Raw genomic sequence first — 21,216 nt, 5'->3', positions numbered from 1 at the left:
CCAACCAGTAGATAAAGAAATGAAGTCAATCTACCTGCCTACAGTGGCATATTATATGAATAAATCCGAGATTGATGACATAGAAATTAGGGTCTCATGATCGATGTGAGAGGGACAGTCCCTAAGAATACGATAGTACCAAGGAGTTCATCGATTGGGGGCTAAAACCGCTCAGGGGTTCTATTTTGATATTCGGACAACATTTCTATTCGCCAGACTGAGATTTATAATTTAATTTTACGTTTTTATATCTGAATGAAACTGTTTTAGTGTAATATTTGTCTTAGGCAGCCTCGAAGTTGAGGAACATTTTGGAAAAGAATATTTACGTTCTTCAAAATAATGTATAGACTCTCAAAAACGGAATAGTCTCATGGCATTCTTAGTATTTAATAATTTAATTATTAAGTTTAATTCATTATGGAAATATAATCACAAACCATTGAAAAAACCTGTGAATATGCAAATAAACTTGCCTACAGGTACAATTGTTTACGTGAATCATGTACCTGCGAGGGACTTACAAAAATTCCACAATTCTAGCCCTTCCGGCAAGCAACTCAATGCTGAAGATATCCTAGGGATATGAGCTGCATATTGTAGGTAAATAAAATATAATAAAGTATGAGAATATATTCTTTATATATTCCTATAATACAATCCTTTCCTTAATCATCGTTATTCGGTGGATTAGATTAGCTGTTTGCCTTTTTCTACCACTGCGAGCGCTAAATGTGAGTCAATGCAGAGTTTCACTTTGCCATTATAACTACATTCGGTGTAGAAATTTTTTAAAAATCAAGAAATCTCAGGATATTGAACCAACGAACACATTACAGCATGAATTATGTAAATAAATTAATATGACTAGGATCTGAATAAGAAAGTCAACGAGAGAAGAAACAAGCTATTTTAGACTGTTTTTTACGAAGCTGCATTAAGGCCGAAAGTGATTTTTCCAAATTTGTAATTTAGTTTGATAGAGCTATCCAAGACTCACAATTTGGAAATTTTTAGGGACCCTTAGCCCTTCAACTTTCGACACAATCGAGGAAATTGCTTAATTTTACGATTTTCGTAGTATGGACACTCTGACTTTGTCTGCTAGGAAATATTGTCAGAATTAATATCATTCCCTCATTCTTTTAACGTGTTTTTTGGGGGGCTAGGGTTCTATCTGGAATTAGTATCATCAAAATTGTAACCATGACAACCACTGTTCGTTTATGTGAACTAGGTCAGTGGAGCTATCTATAGGCTGTTATAAGAGCGCAGGCTTTGTGAGAACCTATCGTACTTGGTGGTAATATGAACATTGAACTGAAGTCAGCACCTGGTCAGGAGTTTATCTCCTGCATGCGTGATACATTCGCCCTCGAATCCAACAACGACCCAGCCACTACAACTACGAGGAGTAAAACTGCACAGATGCTGTTGTTCAGACGCCACATGAACCACTTAACAACCCAACAGTACGTTTCTTGCTTTTCCTAATACCATTGAATACCGAGTGTAACTGAAAATGAGAAAATGAAAACCTACAACCTGTTTTCCAGTCATTGACCGGGTCAGGGATGAAATGAATGATCCATATATAGGCTATTAGTACGATGGGGTCGCCACTCCCAAAGTGATTTATTAATGACTTATAGATGCTACGAAATGAGAATGGAGAGTGTTGTTGGAATGAAAGACGACAGGGAAAACCGGAGTACTCGGAGAAAAACCTGTCCCGCCTCCGCTTTGTCCAGCACAAATCTCACATGGAGTGACCGCGATTTGAGCCACGGTATCCAGCGGTGAGAAGCCGACGCGCTGCCGTCTGAGCCACGGAGGCTCCACCGAGTATAACTAATGTTCCCCAACCTATGCCTGTACGTTAATGTAGCCAGCTCTTGGTTGATCCTGACCGCAGTCGTATGCATGTCTCAAAGATTAAGCCTTGGCAATGTTAAGCATTGGAAATACTTAATTTTCATGTGAAATTGTATATGATGGTGCGGGATTTAGAATGTTAAACTAGTACTAATTCTTGTAATATTTTCTTTCAATGGATTTGGTTGTTGTACACTTGTTTGTTTGTTTGTTTGTTTGTTGTTGTTGGGTAATTATGCTAACTTCACTTGTTATTACATTGCTGTAAGTGACCATTGCCACCGGGATATTTCCCATTTGCAATGTATTTGTTAATAATAATAAAAAATAATAATGCATGTCCCAGTATAAGCCCAATGATGGTGAAACCACGAATGGCTCATTAAATCTGTTATGATTTCTTAGATCGTACCACTTTACTTGGATAACTCTGGTAATTATGGAGCTAGTGCATGCAAACAGAGTCCCAACCAGAAGTGGAGGGGACACTTTTATTGCACCCAAATCAATCGGTCGGCTCGTCCGGCTCGTTTGCCTTGGTGACTCTGAATAATTTTGGGCTAAACGCACAGCCCTCGTACCGGGCGCCCATCTTCCAAAAAATAATGAAAGGAAGTGGATTTCTGTGTTTCTGTCTGACACTGTGTCTGCCTGTGTACGGTTTCCATCCAAATCTACGAAATACAGAGATCTAGAATTTTAAACAGATAGGTGGGAGAGGGTCAAAATACACCTTGAAGCCAGATTCTTAATAATCAGTTTCATAGGTGAGTTATGAACGAAAACCGGCGGAAAACGTGTACGGGGATATAACAATCCATCGTGCTGTCACCAGGATTAGATGCATAGATTTACTGTCACTAGGCAACCGCTAATCATAAGTTAGGTATTACACGTCGAGGAGCCATTTTAAGTCCATAGCCATTTTGGGTCGCGAGGAGTCACACTCAGGCCGTAATGTCCGGATCGGTTTGTCTGTGTGTATGTATGCGATGCCCAGCCAAATCTATGCAAGCAGAGATCTGAAATTGTTAACAGAGGCGTATTTGTAGATGAATCTTCATACAGGCACAGACTTGGCTTCATTACGTGATCGTTTTCTTGATTTATTGCATATTTACGCAATATTCATTTCATTCGCTTCGCAGAACATCACCATGGTCATGTACAAAGCTCTTTTCCCGTACTTTCACAATTGCCAGTACGTGCCGTTATATGTAATCGTGGACTCTGACATTCTTCTTGCGCTCCGCGCCGACTTCGTCGTCGATGCCATCTCGAAATCCCAATTAATGCGCTTCGTCAAAGACACTCTCCACCTAAACGCATCCAATTACATACGCTAGTTCCAAAGACTCCGAGAGACACTTGCCTCGATTTGACATTCAGCAGGTACATCACTTCCGAGACTTGGCGCTCCCAGCTTATCAGCCTCCCGTTGACTCATCACTTCCCGTTACACAACACGGGAATGCCCGCACTTCGCAGTTCATGTCCGTGTATTTAATGTTGATCTATCGCTCCAACTATTCTCGAGTTGTGAAGTGTTACTTCGTCGTATAATTCCCCTAATGCCTACACATGTATACACGGCAGAGGAAAGGGTATTTATGTACGATAATTATGTTAAAACAGAATCTTGCAGGGAAGTGGTTAGGCGATTTGTAACACAATTTCCGGGTGTACACCCTCCACATAGAGAGACCGTGCGGAAACTCTTAAACGAATTGAGAGGAAATGGTTCTTTACTCGATAAGAAGAGAAGTGTTAAGAAACGTGTACTTAACGAGGAAAAAGTACACGAAATCGCAGAAAGATTAGAACATACGCCTACAAAATACCTAAGACTACTTTGACAAGAATCCGGGGTTTCGAAGGACCGGCTAAGAAAATGTTAAAATTGAAAAAATTCCAAACTCTCCTGTCATAAGGAACGAGCTTATTTTCTTAATTTCATTTTCTCAGTTTTATTGCTATCTCTTGTTGTGCACGGATAAAGTGAGTGAAGTGATGTCCTTGTTGCTACGCCGCGGGGCGGGGAGTGATGAGTCAACGGGCGGCAGATAAGCTGGGCGCGCCTACCTGCCAACCGACGAGAGAAACTCGCTGTATGTACGAAGGGCGTACTACATTGTTTTACACTTTTTTTTGTACGTCCGGGTATGGTTCACACTTTCTTTTTGAAGGTGGTGACGAGTAACTAGTGTCTTATTCCAATGTTTGGTAGCAGCACACGCACAGGTGCTAACGAATGCACTCGTCATAGTTATTTCATAACAACACTATCAGCGTAGGAGCAGCCAACATAAGAAGCAACCCTCAGGGACAGCGCCATACGACTTGGTTCCTATGGAGATAACGCGTGACCACTGCAGATATTCATCGGCGCTTCGTTGCAGTCTGTGGAGAACATACGCCGTCACCCGTCTGGGTGGAAAGTCGGAAAACAGAGCGCACATCGGTGGTCAAGGGACCAGGTCTGGAAGGAAGGTGACAGTGTCAACACCAGCCAAAATTGCCCGGGTCGAACAGGCCATCCAAGGAAACAAATGCTTCACATTTACGGAAATGGAGGTAGCCGCGGGAGTTAGCCGAAACACCCTGCAGCAGATCGTGCACAGTTGGGGAAGGTGTCATCCACGTGGGTGCCTAGACTCTTGTCTGCAGACAAAAAGCAGAGGTGTGTGGACATGTGAAGAGAACTTTTGCAACGACATGATCAAGATGCAGTCGACTTCATGGTTAGACTTGTGATATGGCTCCATTAACATGAGCCCTGTTTTCCAACTTTCCACACAGTTGTAAACGGTTTTCCGTAACGGTGCTCGTTCTCTATGTTTTTCATCAATCCGTAGCAGTTGTACGACCGTGTTGTGCTGAGTGTAATCAGCAGTATGGTAACGTAGCGAGTGCTTCAAAACTTAGCCAGATAGTTGAAGAGGGGAGGACTTGGGGAGGGGTATATGAAAATCTATCGTTAGCCTTATTTTATGGCCTGTGTTTTCGTGTTCGCGAATATTTGACCGATGCTTGGTTTTGTGCGGTTTGATGTTCTTATGGAAATAATGACTCATGTTTGTTTTATCGCATAAGGCATGCAAAATACACCGGGGTAGTCACGGTTAAATGATACTTGATACAATGGTTCTACATCAAGAATTGTATGAAAATAATCATAATAACTCATAAATAAATTCACCCTTCACACGGATGTGGTGAGAAAGTGGGATTGGGAGTGGGAAGGCGGATTTACACATGCGAGAGTTCTCGCACGGGTACGCTAGTTTCAGATAATTACACTAATAATAATAATAATAATAATAATAATAATAATCGTATGGCCTCAGCTACCGTGTGCAGACATTTCAATGTGACGCCATCTGGCTGTCTGCTCGTCAATTTCGACGTTCCGTTTTACTCTAGGCCCCCACTAGATGGCAGACCGAGTACACCGAAACTCTCTTGGGCGTCTATGGCTGAGATTTAATGAATTTTGTCGGGTAAACACCAAATGTGTCACCAGAGATCTTTTACATGACGACATCGTACGACATGGAGTGTCGAATGGACTTTTTTCCGCCCTTCAAAAATCCGACTACCTCTGCCGGGTTTGAACCCGCTATCTTGGGATCCGGAGGCCGACACTCTACCGCTGATCCACAGAGGCAGCTTGATAATTACACTAACTCCTTGTTAATCATCAGTATAGCTCCTCATTGCACCAAGTTAACCAAGTTCATTGTTTTTAATACTTAAAGTTAACTACTGTATATTATTAAGTCTTTCACCATTCAAACGTTATATTTTAGTTTAATTTTCTCCCTATTTTTAGTAATAATTGGTCTGTGTATTCGTTTCAATGTAGACGCCACATAAAGGGGTTCATAAGCCTCGGTGGCAAATTCTAAGCAATAAACTCAAATTAAAATTGCTCCTACTATCACCCGATATTCACCATCGCTGTACTCTCATTCCATGCTACTGACAAATAAATTGATTCTGCCAGACCCACACAGTCTCTCATTTTTCTCACCACCCGTAGACGTTGGCACCCACAAACACATACTGCTGTGTGTCCGATACACTCTATTCGATGGTTTTTTAAATACTTTGCACGCAGATTGGTCCTACATTGGCTGAGAAGTGTAAAAGGTTCAACAGTCACTAACTCGTGCTGGTTTTTGAAGGAAAAATAGTTGAAACTACGCTATGGTGTGGGCTGTCAACAGATAATATGGTCCCTTTCCTCCCTAACCGTTTTAACAGGCATGATACACTTTCAAAGCAGTCTGAAGTGCGATTCAGATTTGGAACTTCGTCTACTGAATTTCCTCTGCTATCTCGTATCCAACGAGAGAAATGGAATCATCCGCTTTAATATCACTTTACAAAGTAAAATAATCGTGGAGTGGGTTAAAGAGAGCATTATGAGCACTTTACAACCTGGCATGGAATGTTGCCAGAACTGTGGAACGAATATCTCTGTACTAACTTGGACGGAATGGAAATATATTTGACATATTGGTTGCGTCTAAAAACTTAGTAAATCTGGTCTTCAGTAGATGATATTCATTATCTTGTTTCACAACACATTTTTGGTGTTAAAATACACATCAACCAAAACTTGAACGTCATATCAGACCTCATCAGTATGTTCTTTTGTGTTAATAAAATACTGAAGATGCCTGTATTTCATGTTTCATATATGGATAAAATATCACACTCCGTTTTTAAAACGAAATTATTGTTACTTGTGTTCTGATTCCTTTACACATTCTCGGAAGCGTGAATTCCTTCAAAACTTGGTGTAACTATAACACTTGGTAATACCTGGGATAGAAATCAGGTTCTTTATTGGTAATAGTCTCTCTGTCTGTTAGGTCAACAGCCCAGAGGTTGGTTGGTTCCTCAAATAGCACCACCCAAGGTTATGCGGTTATAAGGTAAACCCATAAACCAATGGCAGCACCAAAATGAGGCGTACTAAGCAAGATGAGGAGTGAGATAGTTTACCATTGCTTTCCTCACTGGGTCAGAAAGTGCTATTGCAGCACGACTGACCCTATGAGCAACACCTTTCATAACACTCAGATGCACTAGTCGTGCTCTGAATGTCATTACTCAGCACTACCCATACCCCAGCAGCTTCCATATTGCCACAGCCATGGATGTTGACTGGGACTTCGGTGGAAGCTACACTTTACTCTACCGAGCTCGATAACTGTAGTCGCTTAAGTGCGGCCAGTATCCAGTAATCGGGAGATAGTGGGTTCGAGCCCCACTGTCGGCAGCCCTGACGATGTTTTTCCGTGGTTTCCCATTTCACACCTGGCAAATGCCGGGCTGTACCTTAATTAAGGCATGGCCGCTTTCTTCCAATTCCTAGGCCTTTTCTATCCCATCGTCGCCATAAGACATATCTGTGTCGGTGTGACGTAAAGCAAATAGCAAAAAACGCTTTACTCTGGCCTGTGCCAAGAGATGGATGCAAAAGAACTGTATCCATCAAGAAATGACAGGAGGCAGATTTCAAATAATAATAATAATAATAATAATAATAATAATAATAATAATAATAATAATAATAATAATAATAATAATAATAATAATAATAATAATAATAATTTTTTTACAAGCAAATGGACGACTAAGGATCACGCTACAACTTCATTTCTTTCTCTTCGTGCAGAGTTTTCTCTGTGTCCAATACTCCTTCATGCGTTCATTGGCCTGCTTCCGTTGTTCATCTGTCCAGGCTCTTCCGGTCTTCCTAGTTCTTCCTGCGGCTTGAACACCTTCCAAATTCTTCAGTTTGTTCTTAAACGTATTCCTTTCTAACAGCTGGTCTTCCAAGATGCTTAACCTTTCCATATCCTTCTTCGTTTCCTGAATCCATGCTGTGGTGGTCTTTTTTCTATTATTATTATTATTATTATTATTATTATTATTATTATTATTATTATTATTATTATTATTATTATTATAGCTAGCCGGAACCCATCAAAACATTATGTACGATGGGGTAAATATTTAGTGAAACATTTCCATATATGAGTTATTGTTTGTACAATGTATTGTAACTTTTCGGACGTCAAACGTTCGCACTCTCGACATTGCAACATATGCCATAACTGAAAAACTGACTCAGATATGAACTTTATCGCTCGTGATACCAAATTCCAAGCGAATTGGCAATCGGTTCAGTCATTCTCTCAACCTCGCAGCAACAAAGATCAGCCTAGTATTTTAGATATATAGAATAAGATATAGGGAGATCTATAAAGAGACAGTAACATTGCGCTGAATAGCTTCTCCACGACTAAGCGACTCTCCGCACACACAGCACAGACTGGAACAGCTGACCAGGAAGGCGTCCGACTGCGCATGCTTGCTTGCCCCTTTCCACCTATCCTCTCGCACTGGATACCTCAGTGCATCCATAGTCCAGGTGGCCTTGGAATACTGGCAAGCGCTTTGGCCAGTCTGAATGCTACATTTTGCTTTAATAATTTAAATACATATACACGGCAAGAAATGTTTATGCTTTTAAAGACAGTCTGCAAATCATCAAATGCTGTACGAAGTCAAAAGGATCAAACGTTCTCTCAAACGAGCGGTCACAAAATTCAGCCTATAGTTTTAAACATATAGATGATGATGACGATGATAATAATAATATGCGATTACCTCAGTGGCTTAAGTGCTGGATTCCCACCTGCAAGGCCGAGGATCAAATTCCGGTCGATCCTAGTTGGAGACTGCTATCTCATCACGTGACGTCGGGAAGGGCATCTGGTTTTAAATCTCCAGCCAAAACCAATAGAGGGTGAGACTGGTTGGACGGCCAGCGGAATACTTGAAAGAGGGATGACGGGAGTGGGTCCGGGGAGTGAAAACGTGAGTACTGTACTTAGCAATGTGTTGCTGTTTTCATGTGACTCAAGCACTTGGTCTGAAGCCAGCTGGATATAACACAGCTTGCCGGCCCGTGTGTATGGGCTTGTGCCAGTAGCCGCAACGTTGCAATTTACAATGTAGAAAAATCACCAGTTTCTGGAAAACTATTCATGTTAGAGACATGGATCTTGGCATTGTTCAGTCTCTGGTTATTCCGGCGATGGAGTATCTTCCACCTTACTCAGTATATACAGGGTGATTCGTAAGGATTTACCAACATTTACGGAGATGTTTATTGATGGTCTTCTAAGCAAAAAGTGTCATATAAACTGTTGTATACATAATATATGATATACGCAACACAACGTATATGGTTTATTTGTGAACAATTTTCACTACGTAAAATAATTATTCTTGCTATCTTTGTCCATACTTGAATAACAAAAATAGAATTAATCTCTTTAAATATTTTCTGGTATCGAATGACAATGCTACCTGAATACTCATATTTAAATAATAACATGCATGAGCTGGTTGAGCTATTACAGAAATCATTAACATTTCCTAATATTTAAAAATACTGTACGTTGCTAGAACACAATGCAAATAAACGTTTTTGATGGCTGTTGCCTAGAATATACATTCTGAGAACAAGGAAGGACACATCCACAAAGTACATGAATATTACAATCATAAGAACCAGAGAAACAAGGAAATGCCATTTGATTCTTGTTTCAATGACGGTGAAATCCTGACATTCACCTCCCCGCGGTAGAGAGGGGGCAACGATTGCATATAAAAATAATATTTTATATGCAGGCTGCTAACGAATGAGGGGACCGATTATCTCCCGGTATAAGGAGATCCCCTATACCAAGTGCCAACAGTCTCTTTGAGAGTGGATGAACGGGTATGGGTAAGGGCACTCTGTTGTCCTGGGGACAAGGAATTGTTCCCAAAGGCGGAGGAACCAGTTTGGTCAACGGCATTAGGATGCAGAAGGCAACGGGAAACCACTGCATTAAAGATCCTGACAGATATTCCAATAAATCCACATGGCATGGCTGCAATGTCAAGATCGGAGCTGGCCGTGTGGATCGTCTACCTCCGTTTGGAGACGACGGCTTAAGAAGAAGAATACAAGGGCTGGCCAGAAGAGACGAAGACTAAACAAGGCAGCATTTTGAAAGTAAGAGTAAGTGGGGCTAATGGGTTTGCCCTGAGGTGAAACCTCTCGATTAGACTTCAGTCCACCTGTTCGGTGCACCTTTCAAAGGGGGGAAACTTCCATGCCCAACTTGCAGTGTAGCTACTCCCTGGACTGCATGCTTACAGCCTCCCTCTACTGTCCCTCCCGTCTCGGGATGACGTCACTACTCCGTATGCTCTCTGGCAGGAACACGCAGCGCTTCTAGAAGGGTCGCTGTGTAGCACGCTGTTCAGAACAAAGGTGGGACACGACAACATAAACCTCTGTCCTGTTTTCAATACTTACAGAGTTGCAATAATATGAAATTTGTTTGTTTAACACATTTTCTCTTGTTGTTTGAACTGCAAAATGAAATTAAGGACATTCTTCACAAATGCTCCTTTATTTAATTGGCTCCTCTTTTGTACTCAAAATATCTTCATAAATCCGCTCCGTAGCTCCTCATAAGTCAGCATATCGGTACAGGTTGTAACAATAAAGACATGATCAAACTTTCAGCTCATAATCCTCACGCGTAAAAGATCAAAATGTGTTATATAGATTTGGGTCAAAAAACGCTTCATTTCCATGTTACAACTCATTTTCTACAACGTACTCCGTGATTCATTGCGGTGGTTGGTTGATGCCTGTATTGATGCCAACGGAGGGCATTTTCGGACATTTCATTGAAGAAATTATTTCATGTGGTATGCTGATACGTTGTAATCCTGTGCATTTCCCATGATTCGTGTCCCATTTAAAGTTGTAGAGAATGAGTTATGACATGGAAATAAAGCGGTTCCACCCATGTCCATATAACATTTTTTCTTCTTGTATGTGTGAAGAATGTGACCTGAAATTTTGGCCATAACTTATTGTTACACCCTGTATATTTTTTCCCTGAGAGAGAGAAATTTGTTCCGCATGTTGACATCAGTTATTTATTTATTTATTTATTTATTTATTTATTTATTTACTTATTTATTTATTTATTTACACCTTCAACTATCTTCCAAAATCAATCATGTTTATAACAGTGACTGTGAATTAATAAACCACAAAAAATACACAAAGCCTGAACATCCTATGACGTAGATACAATTACAAAAGCTAATATCATTGCTGTATATCTCTACTAAGTGGGTTTATTCTCCACAATGCATTCAAACACAATAATTTCTACTTTAGCTGCGAGTTGAAAGTTCTCCGTTGGTTGAATTAGTAAGTCATTAATTATTTACATTCATTCTGACAGTATAAACCAATCCATCCATTACTCATTCATTAGCTCATGACTTTGCAATGGGAAACTCAAAGCATCACCTCGGGCAATTTTGTCTAACCTTTGTAAATTTTGTGTCTGATTGTTCAATTCCTAAACGCTTGATTATGGTGGTGTCTCTCACGTGAAATATATCGAATCAGTTATTCATTAATTTATACAAAATGTATACAATTTTTGTAACTTTTCTTTGAGGTCTGTTAACGCTTTAACATTTGTCCATTCGCATAGTGTGTAGAGTGAAATGTGGCGTTCACTGCTATGTCAGTCTACTTAGTGATTCTGATTATGTGGAAACTGATGAAGTTTGAGTTGTACGAAGTAATTAACATTAATTTTAACTGTAGGTGAAATGAAATCATTCACTAATTGGGGTGCATAATGGTTTAGAACCTTATGACTCGGTCAGAAAGCAACGGCAAATTATCTTACTCTTCCTTTTGTCTCATTATATGCCAAAATAATTTCATTTGTAGTTTTTCTACAATCGTATAACTAGGGGAAGAATTTTTTTTGGTACTGTTACGTTAGAATTCAAACGTATTATTGAACAAGACGCAAGTACCATGTAGCCACTCTAGAGTTACGTAGGTGAGTTACATAAATTTTAGGGTTTCTGATAGTTCAGATAGCTAACAGTTGTGCAAATCTCAATGCAGAACCGTTTTGCTAGTGGAAGAAACTTGCGTCTTGGTTAAATACGTTTGGATTCTATCCTATTTGTGGTTAAAATTCCTTTCCATTCTTATAAGCTACAGTGGATGGATTACTAAAGTGAAATGCAAAAATTAAACGCATAAGAACAACCGAATAAAATACTAGCTTAATTTTATTTTCCTTTTTTAGATTTCAGTTACCAGACTTTGTTTTACTCCTATCTCTCTAAGGACTTCAGCATTGTTCTTCATTGTAGATTGGAGAACTATAATTTAGGATCACAGCATCAATGTAACCTAGCCGTTTAGGACTACATGATGAATGTAATCTGTTTATTACTGGACATGCGACTAGTGCAACCTTCTTATAAGCGAAGGAACTGTGCGTTCAGGAACAAGCATGAACCTAACCTGCTTATAACCAAGAAAAATATGTGTTTCGGGGCGAAACCTGTTTATAACTCAGTTTACTGTATGTTTCGGGGCACGCGACAAGTGCAACCTCTTTATAGCTAAGAGTGCTCGACGTTCAGGGTGTGTAACGATTGCAACATACTTATTAGCAAAAGCATTGTATATTGAGGGCCACGTGAGGAGTGCAACCCACTTGTAACTAAAATAATTGAACGCTGAATGGCACACGGTGATCGCAACCTACCCAGATCCAAGAGTACTGCACGGTCTGATGCATAGGAAGATTAGTGTACGTTCAGGGGCACAAGACGATTGCAACCTGATTCAAATAATATGACTAGCCTTCCACTGTACAGTCAATTAAGTCTGATTGGTGAAATAAGTTCATTCCACGCATTCACGAAAATTCGCCTGACGAAGCTGCATACTCGCTACACAGCTGATGCAGAGAACTTGCAGATATCATCATAACTACAGGCTTGCTGACATACAGTAGCTGTTCGTTCGGATTGTAACTGTGATGTCGTAAGCATTTTTCCACTTTGGTTAGCTTAGTGTTTGTCAACACGAAAAGTTTTTGTTACAAGTTGTTTTACGTCGGACCGACACAAAGATCTTATGGCAACGATGGGACAGGAAAGGGCTAGGACTGGGAAGGAAGCGGCCGTGGCCTTAATTGAGGTACAGCTCCAGTATTTACCTGGTGTGTAAATTGGAAACCACGGAAGACGATCTTAACCCTTCTTTAGTCGCGCGAAAATTATTACGTTACTAGTCGCGCACGGATGTAACCTCCGGAACTAAAAGTGCGAGTAATTTTCGTCCTTTGAGATGTTGTTTTGGCATGTTCGTTTGCAGTATTCTTCGGTATAATTAAAAGAAACCCTTTTAAGTATTAGTAGGTTATTTTTACACAGTTTGTTTGATCTAAAATCAGAATACTGTAGACCTTAACTGTGACGAATGGTCTTATGGTATTACCTACGACGATTACATCATATGAAATATGAAATAATATTTTTCTAAAACACGTTTAGATGAACAGAACAACAAAGTCATCGACCTAGAAAATAAATAATATGTACTAAAATATAAGGTTTTTTGCTTATTTGCACACGGAGGAAACATCCAGGTGATGCCACTTATCAGAACAATGATCCCACACTCGCTCACAGGATGCACGATCACGCCGAAATGCTGACAGGACGAGTCCAAATGAACAAGGAAAAAGGTATAGGGGTGGAGAGACCAACAGTTCAACTGAGAAGTTCAGTACCGTGCAAAATGTAATCGGCCCGGAGGAAATCTCCGTGAGCTACTAAAGGAGGGTAAAGGGCTGACAACAGTAGTACTATCACCCGAAAACTGTATACAGGCCGCACTTAAGCGACTACAGCTATCGAGCTCGGTAAAGGTGCTTTTTTATCACCGTATACACCATAACTATAACAAGGAAAAACTATTTTACAATCCCAGAGGAAGAGTACATGCTGAAAGCGATTTTCAAGATTTCCGTCTGGGAATTTTTCTTTAAAAAGACAAATCTGTTACCAGCAGAACTATGAGTACGGGTGTAGAAAGTCCAAATAAGTTACTTATAATCAACCCAAGGATAATATGGAATAAGTATAAGAACAAATTATTTCCCGTAACGTAAGGCACCGTATGTACCTATAAGCATGGTTACCTTCTTCACTGGAATATTAACACTCCGTTGCGACTCCTGGGTCTCGGAGACCCTTGGCGAAGTTCACTGCCGTTCTTCTTACATGTTACTAATACCCGTACGATGCTCTTCTGTCTTCTAGCTACCTAATTAACACTTGCTCGTGTTTTGGTAGTGCGCACCAGTTTTGAGGGAACACTATGGCTTTGTTTATCCTTCTTGGGGCATCGCAAACCCGACAGTTGCAAGCTGGTAACTGAGGCATGGGCTCACTGGACCCAGTGGAATAATGCTTCTCGAGATTTCTCTAACCATTTAGTGTACGTTTGAGCAGTAGGAAAGGAAACATGACTTCTAAGCTGATATGGATATTATTGGAATTTCTGCTGGGGTAGACGATGCTGAGAGTTCTGAGGTTGCAGATGCTGATGCGAACACTGTTCAGCAAAGACGAGAATGACAGTGAGGAGAGTTTTATTGTAGTTGAAGTAGTGGAAGGCAATGATGTTTGCTTTGTAGGAAAGGACAAGTTAACGAAGTAGAGGAGAAGGATGCGCACTTCTAGCATTTGTACAAGGCTTTACAATGTTACTTCGCATATTGACGGAGTGAAAAATGTCGCTAGAACAGCGAAATCGCCTTATGATATATCTCACCTTTTCCTTTCTGATAATTTCTTAACTGAAATTACCAGGTGCATCCAAAACTTAATTCCAATTTGTTAAAACTTCCATCCTAGAAACAGATGTTGATTAAATTAAAGCGCAGTTTGGACTCTTGTATTTGAGTGTTGTTTTCAAATCAGGACGAGTAAATGTGAAAGAATTATGGGTTAATGTCGGTACTGGGTTAGAAATATTTCAGTTGACAATTATGCTATAGAAATTATGCTTTCCGATAGAGTCCTTGTTGTTTGCTGAAAGGGCAATAAGAAAAGAAAGAGAGGAAGTTGACAGACTCTCACCGATTCGTCAGATATTCTCTTTCACGCCAACTGCAGATTGCTTTACAGCTTTCGAGACAGTGTGACCATACATAAAATGCTCGCCTTATCTAGATGCCAATGAATGCCGTTGAAAGCATGACTTCAATTCCTCAGTCTCACCAATTTTAGGACAGGCTAAAGCGGCAATTTAGAAGGTTTTTTTTTTTTTTGCTACTTGCTTTACGTCGCACCGATACAGATAGGTCTTATGGCGACGATGGGACAGGAAAGACCTAGGAGTGGGAACGAAGTGGCCGTGGCCTTAATTAAGGTACAGCCCCAGCATTTGCCTGGTGTGAAAATGGCATACCACGGAAAACCATTATCAGGGCTGCCGACAGTGGGGTTCGAACCTACTATCTCCCGAATACTGGATACTGGCCGCACTTAAGCGACTGCAGCTATCGAGCTCGATCAATTTAGAAATGCACGTCGGGGCCAACCAGTGAGTCATTCCAGTATCAGCAATAAATCTGAAGACCTAGTGATACTACTCATCCTATAGATGGAACTTCCAGGAATATTGCAAGGAGCAACTTCTTTACTAGCTTCAAATTAGGAAACACTCTGCAGAAGGACAATTTTATAGAATGTTTACTGGCTAAAGAGGAAGACAAAGGCACTATTATTAATGAAGTAAACAAAGATCTGCAGGAACTGGGAGCAACAGAAGGAGATTTAAAAGTCCGGACACCTTTCATTAGGGTGCTTAATCAAATATGTTCCATGAAAAACAATCAACAAGGAAGACAGGTGCCCTCTGGACAAAGAAGAGGAACACAGTCAGACGATGCACAAACATCAAAACCCATCCCAAACGCAATAGTTGAATATTACGGTACTTAGCCTATACAAAACAAGATGTAAAGGGCAATTTCTCTTGATTTCAACAGTCTTTTATCAGCACATATGACTTCCAACAAAACTGTAGCATCCAGGAGATAGTAGGTTCGAATCCCACTATCGGCAGCCCAGAAGAATGTTTTCCGTGGTTTCCCATTTTCACACCAGGCAAATGCTGGGGCTGTACCTTAATTAAGGCCACGGCCGCTTCCTTCCAAGTTCTAGGCCTTTCCTATCCCATCGTCGCTATAAGACCTATCTGTGTCGGTGCGACGTAAAGCCCCTAGCAAAAAAAGAAAAACTGTAAAAGTGTCAGCAACGTACCTAAGAAGAAAAAACATGTTATCTTAATGACTGCAATGCATTACGGTGCCAAAATTAATGAAAGCACCGGTGATTCTAGATAACCTGAGATGATTTCATTCTACAATGCTACAATGCGGGGCGTAGATTGGATCAGTAAAATAACTGCTTTATAAAATGTAACCCGAAAAGCGAATTATTTGTCTCTTGCCCTATTCTTTTGCTTGTTACATAAAGCAGCTCTTACCAGTTTGAGAATTTAAATCTTACGATCAGAAAGACATCAGCAGGGGAAGTTTTCTTGAGAAGATTCTTACAGAAGAGAGCTGAAAATAAGTACAGAAAGTCAACAACAAGACAACGAGACATGATGCTAATGGGGGAGCAAATACACGAAAGGAAACAAGTGATAATGGCCGGTCCAAAAAAGGGGCCGGTGCTAGACGGTGCACAGACAGGAAATTTCAGTTTTCCTGCCTTAAAGTTAAGAAATGTTTATGCCTCAGGAAATACGTAATTTTCATTTGCGGAGACTCTCCAGTTAAAAATTCGGTGAAGTACATCTTCCCATAAACTTTGCTATGTGATATCTATACTGTTCCCTAAAGCTTCTAAAACTTATTATCAAGGTCACATTAGAGTTGTAAATAGTGTACATATTTCTGAGTAGTGTAAATTGCCTCCGCTGAGGCATAGTGGCTCAGACGGTTGAGGTGCTGGTCTTCTGACCCCAACTTGGCAGGTTCGATCCTGGCTCAGTCCACTGGTATTTGATGGTGCTCATGTACGTAAGCATCGTGTAGGTAGATTTACTGGCACGTAGAGGAAATGATGTGGGACTACATTCCGGCACCTCAGCATCTCCTAAAACTGATTTTAGTGGGACATGAATCCAATAATGGTGTTTTCTCGGGACAAAAAATTCTCACTCCTAAATATTATCCGCTACAAGAAAACGCATAGAATCATCCATATATTTTTGGACTTAGGAGACAAGCGAGCCAGTACAGATTCTTTGGCGGTTCCGCTCTTAACAGTCTCTTACGACACGCGGATGGTAAAGATTATGCGTCCTTTGATTCCACCCACAGGAGAGATAAAGAATTTCGATAAATTGAGAGAGTATGAGTGAATCTACAAAACAATGGTATGGCTCATGTTGTGTGAGTAAACGAATGATATTCCAGACATCATTGATTATTATTATTATTATAATTAGTAGTAGTAGTAGTAGTAGTAGTAGTTTTTTGTTATGGCAGGGGAAAATCTTTTAAAGACACCACTCTGTGTGGGAGTTGGATTTCCACCAACTAAAAACCCCTGCCCTCTTCACTCAGACCATTCTGGAACTGCTTGTCGGCATGACATCAGAATGGAGTGATGTATGTTATTAAGTTCTTCCTTTCTCTTCTTTCTCCTTCATCCCCATAATACTTGTCGCCATTGCCTTTACTGTGTTCCAGGCAAACGGGCTCTCTAACATAATCTGAACCAGATTCCCTGGCGTGAGTCGTCGGCTAAGTTGTTGGCAGGCTTTCCTTCGTTCTTCTTCCCATCGAACACAATAGAAAAAGGTGTGTTCTACTGTATCCCTTTCAGAACAGTACCGACAACCATCTCCCTGCGTCTTTCCCATCTTCATGGCGTATACGCCGAATCTTCTATGTCCTGTCAGGATCTGCGACAGATAGTAATCTACCTGCCGATGTCTACATTTAAGCCAGTCTCCTATGTTGGGTATTAGCTTTTTTGTCCATTGGCCAACATCGGTTGTGCCATCCCATCGGACTTGCCAGTCTAGTAAGAGTTGGTTCCTCGAGGCTTTCTTTTCCTCAGCAGATATACTTGCACCCCTTTCATGCCGAAAGTTTTCTCTCTACAACGAGGAGGTCAATGGGAATACTGGCAGCTACAACTTGTAAAGCTGCTGTCGAAACAGTTCGATATGCACAGGTAACGTTTGAGCAGCATTTTCCTCTGTACTCTTTCCATAGCTCTTCGGTGAATCTTCCTCCTGAGTGCATTGTGCCAGATAGGTGCAGCATAAAGTAAAATGGAATTTACTGCAGAGCACATAATCTGTCTCTTAACTGTTCTTGGTCCCCCGATGTTAGGCATAAGTCTGGCTAATGCCGATGCCTTCTTCTCTGCCTTTTGGGTTACTGCCTTCACATGTGCACCAAATGTGCAATTCCTGTAGTAGCATTAGTAGTAGTAGTAGTAGTAGTAGTATAGATGTAGCGTGCCTTTCTCTTATTCGAAGGCCCTGAGTCCGTCTTCCGGCCAGTTCAAGGATTTCAATTCTGGATTGAGGAGCAGAACAGTGCTCACTTGATACGAGGTGTTGCCAAGCTCTTAGTTTCAGGAAGAAAGCGCACAGTGAGAAGATGACGCTACTGACCTAGTATACATGGATGAGCACTAGTTGTCATGGTTACAATAGTATCGGGAATGGTGGTGGTGGTGATTATTGTTTTAAGAGGAAGTACAACTAGGCAACCATCCTCTATATAACACTAATCAGAGGAAAAATATGGAAGGGGTCCGACACTTCGAAAAATGAAGATATCGGCCAAAGGAAGACAAGGGCCACGAAGGGCGTGAAAATGAAAGGCTCCCTAGCCCTCGCAAACCTAAAAGCGTCGGGGTCGGAAAAGAACAAGAGTTGACCAAGAGAGGTCGGATAGGATAGATGAAAGTGAGGAGTCTGGCACAAGTAAGTGGAAGCAATGTCAGGACTCAGCTAAGGGCCTCGTGGTCGCCAACCCACGCTGCAAAGTTCAGAGCCCCTTGGGCCCCTTTTAGTCGCCTCTTACGACAGGCAGAGGTTACCGTGGGTGTTATTCTACCGCCCCCACCCACAGGGGGATAGTATCGGGAAATTGACGTTAATTCTACATAGACCCCCAACCCCAAAACATATCCATATTTATAACATTATTTAAAGAACACTTCAATATTCTGTAGCATTTTTTTTTATTCTTTGAGATATTCCATCCGTGTTTACCTGATCTGGAGTAGAAATGGTGTTGTGTTCTTGTGTTTTGTTTTAATGCTTGATGATACCACAGTTAAGAAACCAAATCAACAGTTTACTGTGGTGTTGTGCCCTTCGTTTTGATGATATCGACAACTTCCGTATCTCTGATGTATGGTGGGTTTGCAGCCCCATCAGGGGCTTCGTAGTTAAAAGGATATTTACTGTATATCCCCACCTAATATAAGCGTGCTCTAAATCATAAATTAATATGGGAATCAGGGAAACTCATAGTATACTAACATATAAATAACACTGTACTTTATTAGTATTTTAGCACACACAAACGATAGCTGCAGTTGCTTAAGTGCGACCAGGATCCGGTAATCTGGAGATAATGGGTTCGAGCCCCACTGTCGACAGCCCTCAAGATGGTTTTCCGTGGTTTCCCATTTTCACACCAGGCAAATGCCGGAGCTGTACCTTAACTAAGGCCACGGTCGCTTCCTTACAATTCCTAAGCCTTTCCTGTCCCATCATCGCCATAAGACCTATCTGTGTCGGTGCGACGTAAAGCAAATAGCAAAATATTTTAGCACACATATGGGGGAAATTTTGTATGACCTGGAAACACTGCCAGAAAATTGATCAATTTTTGTCATGCTAATTAACAGTTCATCCCCTCCATGGGATTAAATGTTTTACTAGGAGGGAACTCAATGTGATACACCTATGAAGCGCTAATATTTTCAACCTATTGCCCTGTTAATATTGCAATAGTTTCTCTCAGGTATCAAACAATGCGCTTGTTTGTCCTGGCGTGTATCTACTGTGCCCGTAACGCTGGCTCTACAATCGATATGTATTAAGGTCAAGGTGTGGCAACCTAATGAATGGCCACCAAGCATCACTCAAACTCCCCTACCATGGTGCTGTTTATGGAAGCACAATCATTTCCACATCGAATCCTTTCCAGTATTACAATATTCATTTGTAGTTGAGGAAAATTTTACTGTCCCTCTCTCGCCAAATTACTTGCATGTTCAAATTAATGGGTTCCTTCATCATTGGCTAAAGTTGCATTTAATCAAACCTCTCTCCATTTCGTGGCACAGTCCATGAATAAAACACAGGGTGACCAGAAATTCCCTTCACTGCAAAGTAAAAACTGAGATATGATTTTTCAATGACGCTTAGCTGCAACGTCTACTCAGTGGTTTTTTGGGTCCTAATGAAGAAAGAAAGGAAGGAACAAAGAAAGAAAGAAAGAAAGAAAGAAAGAAAGAAATAAAGAAAGAAAGAACGAAAGAAAGAAAGACGAACGAACGAACGAACGAACGAACGAACGAACGAAGGAAGGAAGGAACGAGACAGTCCTTGGGGAAAGCTACCTTATCTTCCAAGAGCTAATTTTTCAGGGGAACGAAAAGCAAACAACATTCGTGACAAAATATACCGAGCGGTGTGGCCACGTTTAACGCGTTGCGAATGTGGAGCCAAGCTGTGCATTCGGGAGGTGAGCGGGTTCGAACCCTACCTGACAATGGTATCCCGTGGGTTCTCATTTTCACTTCCAGACAAATGCTGGGACAGTTCCAATTTATGTCACAGGCGCTTCTTTCCGCATCTTTACCCAATTTCATTTACCATCATTCGTTTCATCTTCATTCAATTATCAACTAAAGTTGGCGTCACGAAATGGATCCGGCCATAAAATCATGCCATATAATTCATTTCACCTCAACCTCAGGAAATGGGTCTAAATGGGCAGACAAATATTCGTGTCAAATTATCTGGATTTGGGTCATTGCGTTCAGTTCTATTTTCAGGCTTTTTAAACAATCACAGGAAGTATCATTCACGTTTTAGACTTAAGATGGCACATTATTTTATGTGGTCATTGCAAAGAGAATGAAACAGTCGTTGAATGGAATGGCAGATACGATAGTGTATACCCGTAGAAATAACATCTACGATAATTCATTCACAGTAATTGAGTAGCGTGAGTGTAAATTCCTTCCCGAAATTATCAGAGGTTATGGGCTATTCGCACTTTCAAGGAAGCACTTTGGAGACATTTATGCACCAGTAAGGATCATCTGTAAAAACGATGCTGCTACTCAAATCCA

Source organism: Anabrus simplex, chromosome 11, assembly GCF_040414725.1.
Source record: "Anabrus simplex isolate iqAnaSimp1 chromosome 11, ASM4041472v1, whole genome shotgun sequence".
Lineage (NCBI taxonomy): Eukaryota > Metazoa > Arthropoda > Insecta > Orthoptera > Tettigoniidae > Anabrus > Anabrus simplex.
The sequence above is the reverse complement of the archived record's forward strand: the minus strand, read 5'-3'. Positions refer to the sequence as shown.